Consider the following 13,886-nt stretch of genomic DNA (forward strand, 5'->3'; position numbering starts at 1 on the left):
TTCACCATTGATTAGTTGTGAAAAGTGCTTTCATAAACTAAAAACCCAAGTGGACTTTGCCTAAGCAAATCAATTCTCCCTTCAGTTTCCAGGCACATGAACAGTCCAATTCTTTGTTTTCCCACTTTCAAATAACTTCTCTTTAGATCAAAGAGATCTCTGTCCATATGAAGAGTGAGAAGGGGTTGTGATGGATAGAGGAAAGAGGGCATCTTTAAGACAAACTTACTGAAGGAAAAAAAATAGTTAGTAAAATTGAGTTGTCATAAGAATAGCTCAAAGCCTGTGACACTGATTGATGAATTCCCTTTGTAGTTACTAACGTAAACCAAATATACACCCCTAGTTCTTTGCCTCTTAAGAAATTCAGACAGAATGTGCTTTCACAGACTAAAACATTAGAACAACAACATTCTGCTGAGTTAACAGAACACCACACTGAAGGTCAGTGTAAAAAAATAAAGGTAGGAAAATTATGCTGCTTTCACTAATCAAGCAAAATATCACTTTCTTCCAATACTGGACTGTCAAGAACAATGAATAAACATTTGAAAAGAGACTTCAAAATTGGAAGGAACCTTTGAGGTCACATAGGCCAAGTCACTTGAGAATTTGTTGTGATAAGTAAAGTATGGCCCTTAATTTTAATATCAGTTTTTTTAGCCTGCACCAGCCTCATAATATTAATGTTATTAGATGAAAATTGCAGTGACCAGAGAATTTTCTTTGATACAGATATATCTATCCATGAATTTCTGGTTGAAAATATACAAAATTCTGGTGATTTCAAGGATGCATGACTAAATTCTCTTGTAGGTTGATAATATAATTTATTGGAACAAATGAGTGACATAAATAGACAACTGGGTTTGCTATGCAGTTAGTACTAGAGAGAACGACTCAGTTTTAGCTATTTGACATTTATCATCCTTTGCCAGACTTCATTTAATGTCTAAGTAGCTTCCAGTCAACAACTATATTGTGAATCAATTCATGCAGTATTAAGTGGAACATTTTACAATCTATTTTGTGGGCTGATGATGAAATTATATTCCTTAAAGTTGAAAAATCAATGCTATTTACCAAGTTTTTAATGGCTAGCTTGACCTTGAGTGACACCTTTTAAATGTTTTCAGAATAAAATCAACAAAAGCATCTCCTGAAGTTGGACTCCATAGATTATAAGAAACTCGTATTTTTCCCTGAGGAAAATCTTGGCTCTCTCCCCAAACATTCACTTGCCAACTTTACACAAAAATGAGATGCTCTTCCTTAGGGACATTAGATGCCTTAACTTTCGTAAAGAATGTCAGCTCTACCCTCAACAAGGCTGAATGTAAAAGGATATAAAACAACCTTTAATTGGCGACATGAAACACCTGCCTGGGTCACAAATTCAAACACCTCCAAGGGCCAGGCAGGTAACATAGAAATGGTAGTGAGTTCCAGGTCTGGGATGACAGCGTGAAGAGCTCTGTGGACCAACTCCCCAGTGAAGGAAGCAAAGCTGGAAAAAAACCCTATAAAAACAAATGTTTTAATTCTCTAGAAATTGTCCTAAGAACATACAGAAAATGAAATATTTTTAAGAAAATCTACTAAAACTCAGAACAGAGAGAGAGAGTCTGTGGCATTTACACCACACCCCACTTTCTCCTTTCCCCTGACTCTCCTTCCCCAGTTCAACTTGATAGAGGCTCCGTTTGGGTCTCCTCTCCCCTCAGCTCCCAAACAAGGGTTACTGTATCTCACTGAGAGTCAGAAACTGCCGGCATTTCTCATCCCCTCCAACTCCAAATAGAAGAGGTTAAATTCCCGGTGAGTGAAACCAAGAAGTTGGGGGGCTTATTTCCTCTACCTGGGCCCTGCCCAGGCGCTACTCACATGTAGAAGGCTGAGAATACTAGGTCCATGAACACCCTCACTCTAGCTTCTTGTAGAGTAGAGGTTCTAACTGGGAGAGGAAAGCCAAGAATATCAGAGGCTACTGCCCCAACCAGTCCCTGAGTGGCCACTTAGAGAGTCTGCCCAGAAGGAGAGGTAGTCTATAAGAAAAGAGAGCTCAGAAGCTTTCCCCCAAAGAACTGAGATTATTTAAGACAGTGTCTGGGGAAGTTCAAGCCTAAGGGCATCCTCAAAAAAATAGCTTCTATTAATTAAGAGCAACAAGTTAAACCTTAAGTCAGCTAGTTTACTAGAGAGAACTAGAAAGAGAGATATCTAAGAAGAACCCTCATAGGGTCAGAACAAAATTCAGAACTGATTTCAGAAAGTATACCTGCTCAAATTTAATTGCATCAGACTGCTGAGCAATTTATACTCCAGGGCATTTTTAGAAGCAATAGAGTAATCAACTGGCAAATAGTGGAGTCTGACAGGTAAGAAAGTAATACCAAATTAAACAGGCAGGCAGCTTAAAAGAAAGATCAGAGAAAGACACAGTCAAAGAAAGACCTGCTAGGACGAGTGTCATCCTAGGTGACTGTGCAGAGGCCCAAGGCTGTGAATCTCTGAGGAGTGACACCAAAGACTTCACACTATGAGAAGGAAATAAACTTCACTAAGTAAATCCAGTCAAATAAAAAAAGAAAAACAACAACAAAATAAGCCTAGGAGAGTGGGGCAGTATTCAGAGTTTCTATGACATATTGTTTAAAATGTCCAGTTTTCTGTGCTTTTTAAGATGCAGAGAATTTTTGCACATATTTTTATATACCTCAGAAATTCTGGTAAAGTAGTTTGCACATCATAAGACCCAATGAATGCCAGCTCGGGCAGTAAGTGTAGGCACCGTCACTTGAGGTGACCAAAGGCTATGTTGCTTTAGTTGATGGTACAGACACACCAAACTTTAATGGCATTTATACCTATGAATGATATAACTAGTTATATCTTAGATATAATCTGACAATATCTTATATACAAAATGTGACAAAGCTAAGGATCTTGGAACTTTTCAATAACTTAGTGTCTTCAGCATAGCTTAGTAATAAAAATCTTTTATGCCTCAAATAAAATAATCCTACAATAAAGAAATAGTACATTTTATTCCTTTTTAATAAAATTATTATATTTTCTATGGTGGTATCTATCAGAATAGTGAAAAAGTGCTGTACTCACTGTGCTAGGAGCTGGTGGATTTGGGCTTTAGACCTGGCCTTGCTATTAATTTAATTTGTGGCTTTAAGCAATCTTCCTCCTCATTGTTATTTTGTTTTCTCACCTGAAAAGTGAATAGAGTGAGTAATATATCTTCCCAGGTTTATTCCAGCTCTTGAGTTCTGCAATTTCACCAGTGGAACTTTAGTCCCTTAGTTTGGCAGAATAGGAGAACTCTAGTACATTCTGTTTGTTTAACATGTGATATAAATACACTCACCAAGAGCTATTTTATTTTGGTGCTACCACTAGGCTCTGTCAAATCCATACTGTGATTGTGTTCCCAGTGTCAAATAGTACCAATGTCAAAGTGCTTCATCATTGGCCTGTCATTAGCATAGTACTTTAAAAACTAGGATAACAGTGGTGAATCATATTCATATTCCCTTGGAATTCATCTTCATTCAATTAAAAATTAGAGTCATGGTCTTGAATTAGATACTGAATTGACTCAGCAGTCCCTGGAGGAATTATATGACGCTGAGGGTGGTAGTAGGGGACTGGTAATGTAATTGTTTGTACCACTGGAATCTTAAAGTAAGTCTAGGAATTTGATGCTACAAAGGAATTCAGGAGAAAAAGATACCAAGATATCAGTGGCCTTTTAAGGTTGTTAAGGACTTCTTTGTTTTTTTGATTTTTGCTTTCTGTGTTTGCTTTAGATTTTTGCACATTAAATATTTAGAAGAAATATGTGGGGCATTAAACAATAAAATAGTGACAGTGGGGCTGAAAAGGCACAGCCAGAATTGAAAAATAAAAGCAACTTTTGATAACCAATTGGAGATGAAGCGTGAGGGAGAAAAATAAGATGAATGTGATTAGGAGGACTATAGCTTGGGAAAATGTGTAGATTACAAAACTATCAATAGAAATTTTGGGAGGAGGAACATATTTTTGGATATATACCCAAGTTATGTTGACTATGGTTATTTTTGAGATTTTCAGGTGCGTATATCTAACAGGCCCTTAGAAATAAGTCTGTAGTCCTGAGATGGTGGTCATTGGTATACAGATGTGGCTGAAGCCATGAGGTAAGGATGAATGATCCAGTGAGAGCTGTGAGCAAGAAAGGACAGGCTTTTGCAAAGACCTTTGGGAAAAGCCACATTTAAGTGCAAGATTGTGGGGAGCAGAAGTCCAGGAATAAGACAAAGAAGAAATGATCCTAGAGGTAAGGAAATAATTAAAAGAGAGTATGATGTTCCTGAAGCTATGGAAAAAATAGCCAGTCTTCAGAAGCTGGGTGGGGTATATGTTTAGTTAGTTCTGCTCAAAGCTAAGGGACATAAGCAGTGACAACACGTTAGTGGATTTGCTGTCACAAATAAGAGCAATTTTAGCAGAAATATAAGATAGCCAGATAGTAGCCAGATAGTAGAGACAATACATTTTTTGTTAGTTTTTAAGTCTGGTGGTCAAGAGAAGAAGGAACATAGGGTGAGTGGTTTCACAGGGAGATAGGGTCAAAGGAAGTGTTTTGTTTGTTTTAATATTTGCTTTTTAAAGAGGATTAGGAGTAACATAAGTATTTATAAGGAAGGGGAGAAGTATATATGTAAATATATGTGTACATGTAAGAATGCTGTGATGAAGAGTACTTTCATTAAGAATGATGACATTTGTTCTCTTTTAAGACAAAGCAATTTTGAAAGAATACAATATTGAAGTAATTGACAAACTAGCTGTCAGTTCCCAGTGAAGTCAGTAATGCAGGAAATTACAGTAAGTCCCCCAGGAATTAATCTGAAAGAAATAATGCAATATTGTTCCCCAAATTGTCCTAAATAAGTAATGATTAAAAGTTGAAATGACTGTTTTGTATAAACACAGATTGACTGACAAGTCTGTAAGAATTTTTGAGGCAGCAGGATGGTTCCAGGGCAACCTGGGGTACAGAAACAGAATGGGCAAAGGGACATAGGTGTTTGAAGAAGGGCAAGTATTCTAATGAACCCAGGGAAAGGGTGGTGAGAGAAACTGAGGGCTGACTGAGAGGTAAATTTGGAAAGGGCAGATGGTGGAGGATCGTGAACTGGATGTTTGGGTGCAAATGTACTTACAGGATTGATTTTTATCTTTTGGACCATTCTTTCTTTGTTAGGTCTTCATGAAGTCAATTGCTTACTTACCAGAACAACATTTCAACAGAAATTTATAAATATATATATATATATATATATATATATATATATATATAATGTGTATATAGTGTATATATGTAATGTGTATTTATATATAATATATATTTCAATAGAATACACATTATATATTTATATACACATATAAATAAATTGGTATAATTCATGTCCACTGTCCTTTATATTCCAGGTTAGGTAAGACTGTATTTTCTAAATCATCATCTGAGAATAAGGCCACAGAGGGTGGTATTGTCTGCTTGTGGAGAGTGGTAACATTTTGGACAAGCTAATTCAGTGAGAAAGGAAGTTCTAGTAATGTACTTGGTCCTGGACTCATACAGTTTTTGAGCTGGAAAGCACTTGAGAGATTGTTTAGTGACAGGGATCCTAAATTCAAATGCACATAGAAGTTAGCAGGTAACAAGAATGAGGCCAGGTGGACACAAGATGAAATGACAGATGTCAGAAACGAGTCCTACCAGCTGATTCCATCTGATACGGGTGGTCTGTTTTGAAAGAAAATTTTAGTGCTGGCCAACATTTAGAAATCAGATTTCATGTAGAAAACTAGATTTCTGACTTATTTTGAAATATTCGAAGATCTTCAACCCAAGACCTGTATTAGCATTTGGAATCAAGGTGAATTGACATGCCTGCTCTTTTTAGCTTGTGGGGAAAAGTGTGGAAGGAAATAACCAGTGTCAAGAGTAGATCCATTAACTAGTAGAGTTAGGGAGCTTTTCTTTCTTATTGCTTTCAAATGTTCTGTTATGAAATTGCATTATATTTGATAAAAGAAAGAAAATAAGTTATAAGTAAAAATAATACATCTCAGTCTAAAAATTGGTTGCCTGGGATGTCCAAGTGGTACTGAATTCTGTTTGGTGGTAGAAGCAAGGGCCATAAATTAATTGATCTTGACCTACAGGCAGGTGTCCTGAACCGGCTTTGACTGTCTCATGAACCTTTCACTTTCAGTCCTTCCTCCTGGTGCACATGGCCTTTGATGAGAGCAACAAGAGGACTGGGATCTTTTGGGGGAAGCAGAGGCTGTTTCCTTTCCATGTCTGTGCAAGAGTGAGGTGGCAGCTCAGTTTGAAACACATGAATAGGAGGTACCTTAGGGGAGACTAGAGCTTAAAATTTCAGAAACTTGAGAGCAGCAGTTGCAACTGGCTGTGATGCTGCTCCTTGCCCACCTTCCCCAGCCAGGGGAAGTTGGTGATACCTGGAGACATTTTTGGTTGTTACAACTGGAGAGTAGGTGCTACTGGCATCTAGTGGGTAGAGGCCAGGGATGTTGCTAAATAGCCTACGATGAACAGGAAAGCCCCTGTGACAAAGAATTATCCAGCTTAATATGGCAATGGTGCTGAAGGTTGAGAGACCCTCCCTAGAAGAATTCATTCCTGGGTACTTAGCAAAACTACCCTACTCACTGCTGACAGACTGTCTGCTTAACTGATTGTATACTATTAAATCAAGCCTGAGACATAACTTAGCAATGGGCAAAGTTTCCTTCACTCCTTTCAGTCAATTCAGATGCTTCTGGAAAGTACATTGAATGACTCCAGATAATCCAATTAAATTCCACCAACATCACAGATGCTATGGACCAGCTGACATGCCAGGTACTGTCTGGAATATACAGTGAGGGCTGTCTCTGGCCTTAAAAAGAGTGTAATATCCAAGGATGGAAGGGCAGGAATTCTGCTTGTAGCACTTTCTCATTTCCTAATAAAGGCCTAGGGTGAGCTTGTCTCATTGTTATAAAAGAGAGAAATTGTTCTCCAGAGGCTTGGAACTGAAAACAGACATCCTATGGTGGGCATTAGCCAGGCCCACTTTTGTATTTCTTCCTTTTATTTATTTATTTGTTTGTTTTTAAACTTCAGTCTCTAAGTTGTGAAAAAAAATTAACGCTATTACTTCTAACTAGTTTTACTGGTACTTTGGAAAAATTGATTAAGAAAGACAAGTTAAACCAAACACATAATTCTGCTAAAAAAATATCGAAATTATGTAGTCAATATCCTTGAAGCTTAAAGGTATTTTAATGAGAAACACTGTTTATTGCTGTTGGTTTTTCTTGACTGATTGGCTTTCAACTCAAAGGAAATTTACTGTAATTGCAGAAATTGTATGAAAATTGAAACCCAGACCAAATCTGAGCTATTATAATGATGCATTCTTCTGTCAAAAGGAATTTTAAAAAATTTGAGGAATGGTTTGAACACCCACGTTTAAAATTACACTCAGGTCTATTCATCTGTCTGTATATTTAGTGGAAAAATACCACTATTATGTACTTGAAACTCGGCTTACATGCTTAACAAATAATCTCTTGCTTTTGAGGGGACCCCGAAGATAGAGATCCCTGTATGTGCACTTATCAGAACACCCCAGCTCTCAGTTATAAGCTCCTTTCTTCATCCACACATTCTTCCTGGTGTGACTGATCTTCTCTACTTTCTGAGGGTCACTCTGAAGACCCTCAAATCTCTTACCTCTCTCTCCCTGATCTTGCCAAAAACTCCCATTTGTAATACAACTACCAGGCTGGATTTCCACTTGGATGAGTAAGAGACACCCAGCATCACCCCCTCCTCCTACCTCCAACCGATTCCCACGCCTCAGTCTTCCCCATCACAGTAAATGAAACTTCCATCCACCTAGGAGCTTACACCAAAATCGTAGAAGTTATCCTTGACTTATCTTTCCTTCATTCAATTCATTAACCTGTCCTTTTTTTTTTAAACATCTTTATTAGAGTATAATTTCTTTCTAATGTTGTGTTAGTTTCTGCTGTACAACAAAGTGAATCAGCTATACATATACATATATCCCCATATCCCCTCCCTCTTGCATCTCCCTCCCACCCTCCCTATCCCACCCTCTAGGTGGTCACAAAGCACTGAGCTGATCTCCCTGTGCTATGCGGCTGCTTCCCACTAGCTATCTATTTTACATTTGGTGGTGTATATATGTCCATGCCACTCTCTCGCTTTGTCACAGCTTACCCTTCCCCCTCCCCATGTCCTCAAGTTCATTCTCTACGTCTGTGTCTTTATTCCTGTCCTGCCCCTAGGTTCATTAGAACCACTTTGTTTGTTTGTTTGTTTGTTTAGATTCCATATATATGTGTTAGCATACGGTATTTGTTTTTCTCTTTCTGACTTACTTCACTCTGTATGACAGACTCTAGGTCCATCCACCTCACTACAGATAACTCAATTTTGTTTCTTTTTATGGCTGAGTAACATTGTATAAATGTGCCACATCTTCTTTATCCATTCATCTGTCGACGGACACTTAGGTTGCTTGCTTCCATGTCCTGTCTATTGTAAATAGTGCTGCAATGAACATTGCGGTACATGACTCTTTTTGAATTATGGTTTTCTTTGGTTATATACCAAGTAGTGGGATTGCTGGGTCATATGGTAGCTCTATTTTTAGTTTTTTAAGGGACCTCCATAACTGTTCTCTATAGTGGCTGTATCAATTTACATTCCCACCACCAGTGCAAGAGGGTTCCCTTTTCTCCACACCCTCTCCAGCATTTATTGTTTCTAGATTTTTTGATGATGGCCATTCTGACTGGGGTGAGATGATACCTCACTGTAGTTTTGATTTGCATTTCTCTAATGATTGGTGATGTTAAGCATCCTTTCATGTGCCTCTTGGCAATCTGTATATCTTCTTTGGAGAAATGTCTATTTATGTCTTCTGCCCATTTTTGGATTGGGTTTTTGTTTTTTTGATATTGAGCTTCATGAGCTGCTTGTAAATTTTGGAGATTAATCCTTTGTTAGTTGCTTCATTTGCAAATACTTTCTCCCATTCTGAGGGTTTTCTTCACCTTGTTTATGGTTTCTTTTGCTGTGCAAAAGCTTTTAAATTTCATTAGGTCCCATTTGTTTATTTTTGTTTTTATTTCCATTTCTCTAGGAGGTGGGTCAAAAAGGATCTTGCTGTGATTTATGTCATAGAGTGTTCTACCTATGTTTTCCTCTAAGAACATGTCCTGTTTCATATACAATATGTACAGTTTTGAAGCATATTTTAAATTAATAATTACGTTGTGAGCTTTTATTTCTATTATGAATTATTGGAAGTCTCAATCCACTTATTTAATGCTTAGATATACATTATAATTCCTTGAGGCAGTAAACAAAGTCAATGATCTTAATTTTTATTATGTAACATTTTACCTACAACTTATAAGATAGAATTTGGACTCAATTTTCAATCAAAATAAACTTATAAAATGTTTCTCTTTAATAGTTTCAGGATCTAAGACATTGATAAATATTATGGACTAAGTCTAACACCTACCTCCAAATTACTACTGTATTATTTGGCCACACACTTTAAGTTCAGCCCTTAAATTATTTATCAAAATCTCCTTCTCAGTTTTATTGATCATTTTTCTAGGTTTTGGTTTCTTACATATGACTTTCGTGGATATAGAGCCACCTAGTTTCTCTGGTGGCAGACTCTTTTCTCTACCATCCTTCTGTGTCATGCTTCCCAATAAAGTGTCCTTTCTAATTTATTGGCTTCTAGAAGCTTGGGAATGTTCAGTGGAACTCTCATTTGACTGAGACTCAAAAGTTTTCTCTGAGACTCTTGGATTTTTAAAATGTGTCTGGAGCTAATGCCCAAGGTGAGATGAGGTCACATGGACCAGCTCTACTGCCCCAGTGCAGTCTTGCTTTGTCTCTTTTATCTAGAGCTTCTGTTTTGTTTAGTCTGGCTGACTCTGCCACCATTGTTTGATTTTTCACTTTTATGCAGGCAGCATTTAGCTTCTCTTTGAAAATCGTTGAATAAATATTTAAAGAATATTGCTTAGATTGTACATTGTAATTCCTTGAGGCAGTAAACAAAGTCAATGAACTGAATTAGTAGCCTAAACAAGGGTTTCTGCAACTCTGGGCTCAACCTGAGTTTAAAATATTTACATTTCACACTGAAGTATGTAGAGATAAAGGGGCATCATGCCATTCTCAAAAGTTTTAGTAAAGAATCATATATGTATGTTTACACACAGATGTATCAATAAATGCATGCACAAAAGAGAGGGTAAAGCTAATGCAGTAAACTTTTAGCATTTAGGGAATCTGGGAATTCTTTACCCTCTTCATGCAATTTTTCTGAAGTCTAAAGAATTAAAAAATAAGTATAAAAGTAGATTTTTTAGAAAAAAATATTAAAAGTTATTTGAAAACTTGATAAATATCTGAACTAGATAATGTAAATGTCTCCTTACAGTTCTATAATTATATATTTCCTTAATCATGTAAATCTAGATTTTTCCATAGACCAACTTCTCAAGTGGGGTGTTTGTCTCTTCTTTAACTTTTCTATTAAGTTTCAGAATAGACTAGGTCCAGACATATTTGGAGAAATAATATAAAATAAAAAGCAGTCATTCAAGATATCATTTGTCATTGTTGCCACTGGGTTGCATTCGCATCAGAGACTCACTGAACAGCTGTCAAATATCTTCGTAGTTTTACAATATCATGTATGGAATGTTGAAGGTTGCTTGAGAATCTGATTCATTTATTTACAAATTTATGGCAAATGTAACACATTTTTAAATGCCATGATTCATCGATTAAAATGCAGTCTAGAGGCTATAATTTACTTGCGGGATGATGATAGACAAAAGTCTTAAAATGATCAGTAAAGAAAGAGTCTGACTGTAACTATGAATAGCAACTATACTCCAATTAAAAAAAAAAAGAAAACTATATGTTCAATTTCTTTTGTAAATATGTCTGTTCAAATTAAAAAAAAAGAGAAAGAATGTGAATTGTCAAGGTAATTTAATGAAGCATTAAACCAAAAGATGGTCCTTGAAATATAAAAAATTAAATTCTAGTGAAGAGGAATAGGGGCTTAAAAAGTAATTAAATTAGTTTTTAATTTAAAAAAGTCAAGGGTCCTGAAAAGTCCAAATCCTACCACTCATGTTAAGGGCCTCTACTAAGATAATGCTTCTGCTGTTGGGTTTGAACATTGGCTTCCAATTTCATTTTCCTCCGCCACATTTCCCTTTTAAACAATTACGTTAAAAAAAGAACACAGTGAAAGTTGGTATATGATTTTTTTTGTCAGAATGGCAAATCAGAAATAAAATAAAATTGTATAGTTTGATTGGAGAACTCTATTTACAAAAACAAAACCACAGTTTTCATATTTGATATCTTTTGAAAAAAATTTAAGGGTAAATTTCAGGGGCCTTCTGAGTCAGACTTCATGTTTGGCTGGCCTATAGTATTTCTTTTTTAAAAATTTTTTATAGGAGTATAGTTGATTTACAATGTGTTAGTTTCTGCTATACAACAAAGTGAATCAGTTATACATATACATATATCCACTCTTTTTTAGATTCTTTTCCCATATAGGTCATTACAGAGTGCCCATTTCTGACAGCTTCAAACTGCTCTTCACTAAGATACCGCATTTTACCTGTGAAATGAAAGCAGTTCTTTATTGAGATAATGACCAAAACTTATTTTTGAAGCTTGTTTGATGCTTGAGAACAAACAGCTGTACTGACCCATGCCCATAACACCCTGAAGGGTTTCTATGCCTGAGATTGTCCCTCAATAAAAATTCTAAATGAACATCTTGAATTCAGAAAACATTGGTCCTTGGAGGCACTTAATTCTAAGAAACTGCAAATCCAGATACTTGGAGTTCAGTATGATGGATACCAAGCCAATCAAAATTGGATATAAAAAAGTTGACTACTAAGTTTGATCAGGAAGAAATGAGTTAAAGAAGCAACAATGAACATAGAGTGGGGTACCCCAGAGTTATGAATAGAGTATAAAGCAATAAAATATGGGACAGCTTTGCTACAAGTTCCTCAGAATCTGTTGTGATTATTTGTTAATAGATTTAGATTTGGGATTATTTCATTAGACTATTTTTTTAAATTAAACTTTAATCAAGATATTATTTTAAAGTACAGTTCTATTTTTTAATTTAAATTACAACTCCATTGTTATCTTTTTGTGGATAATTTGTTTTGAAAAGGAATTAAGTACTTTTTCCCTGACCATTTTAGTGACTCCTTCCTTGTGTATGGCTATTTTGATCAAGAGATCCTTGTCCTGTCAAGCATTGCTGTTGATCAACTCTATTTTTCTCTAGATAATATCTTCCCCTTAGCAATGTCCAGCTCTGGATTCTGTTTCTTCTACTCACCCTAGAAATCTGTGCCAAGTAAGAAAGAGAGAAAGGACTCATAAACTAAGGAAAAGTAACTACAAGATACTTTTTGAGAGATTAGGGTTCATTTTTCATAGGGATTCTGAAATTTTTTTACAGTTTAGAGTCATGGACAATTTTTAACACTTGTGTCAGTTTCATTTATTATAAACTCTTGCAGGAAAACTAATCTTCCAGTATGCCTTTTACTTGTGTTTAGATTTTTCCCCTTTGGGGAAGTATAGAAAGAACCAGAATGGCAGTATGAATCAGCTAGCTCAAGCTCACTGATGTCATCTGAAACTATAAAGGGACAAAGAATTAAGAAATAAGGTCATACAGTTTTAAGTCCAAATTTGAGTTCATTGGGATTGGGGGGGTTGTGAGTAGAGTTTTCTTATACTTAGGAAGATCCAATGGTAATCTTAAATTTGGCTATAAATTTACCATTTCTAATTATAGATCTGAAATATAGATTCCAAAAATATAAAGTTTAGAAAAGACCTCTTTGCCCTTTATTACTCAATTTTTAGTGCCCCAACTTTGGTGCCTTCTCCAAATGGCAGACTCCTTAATACAGGAGCTGCTTGGATGACAACTTTGACTAAAGTGTAGATGCTGATAGCTTTACTCTCCATTTCTCTTCCTTTTACAATTCAAAGCTGTGTAATTAGAGATCCATATCAGCAAATGCCTGAATTTTCCACCTCATCTCAGAATTGAATTTGCAAAGAAGGTATCACTGTTAAATTACTTGCCAGCTAAATCCTTTTTCGTTTTCGTTAAAGATTTTTAGCCAACAACTGGTTTTCTGGATAAGGGATTAAAAAGTCCCCAAAATAGCAGGATCAAAATCATTTTGCCTAAACAAAGAGATTGAATTATGTCTGTTGAATGGACTCTGCTTTCCTTGTGCTATGAGACTCTGCAGTGTGAAATGTTTTACATCCTCTGTCTGCCAGTTCTGGTTCTGCTCATTATATATAAAAAGCTCCTCCATACCATTTTCAGCTTCCTTTTTTTTTCTTTTAACAGAAATGCTGGCATGCAACTTACCTCCAGGAATAGCTCAGAGCTGATGCTCTCAACTTAGTCATGAGAATTACATTTCTCTCCTCTTTGGAAATATTCTCCCCTAGTCTCTATAATCATGAGTCCATAAGAGCTAGGTGATTGCAGTTAAAATGAAACATATAGTTTTGTAGAACATATAGGAAGCAGACTATTTCATATAGGAAGGAGAAATCACGTTGTTGATTTCTCGTATCAACAATACGCCCTTACATTCTAAGCCACAAGAAATATTTATCTATAAGGACGTCTCTTCCCTTGAAAAGGAGGATTTTATACATAAAGCTC

At 36.1% G+C, this 13,886-nt stretch overlaps 1 protein-coding gene across 3 annotated transcripts in view; it reads right to left on the reverse strand.

The window, feature by feature from the left end:
• Nucleotides 1-13,886, reverse strand: part of SPHKAP (SPHK1 interactor, AKAP domain containing) — a gene marked incomplete at both ends in the record, with an annotated part of 145,792 nt that overhangs the window by 75,396 nt on the left and 56,510 nt on the right. The window lies entirely within an intron of this gene.

The sequence above is a fragment of the Mesoplodon bidens genome, assembly GCF_964165515.1.
Source record: "Mesoplodon bidens genome assembly, chromosome: 8".
Classification (NCBI taxonomy): Eukaryota; Metazoa; Chordata; class Mammalia; order Artiodactyla; family Ziphiidae; genus Mesoplodon; species Mesoplodon bidens.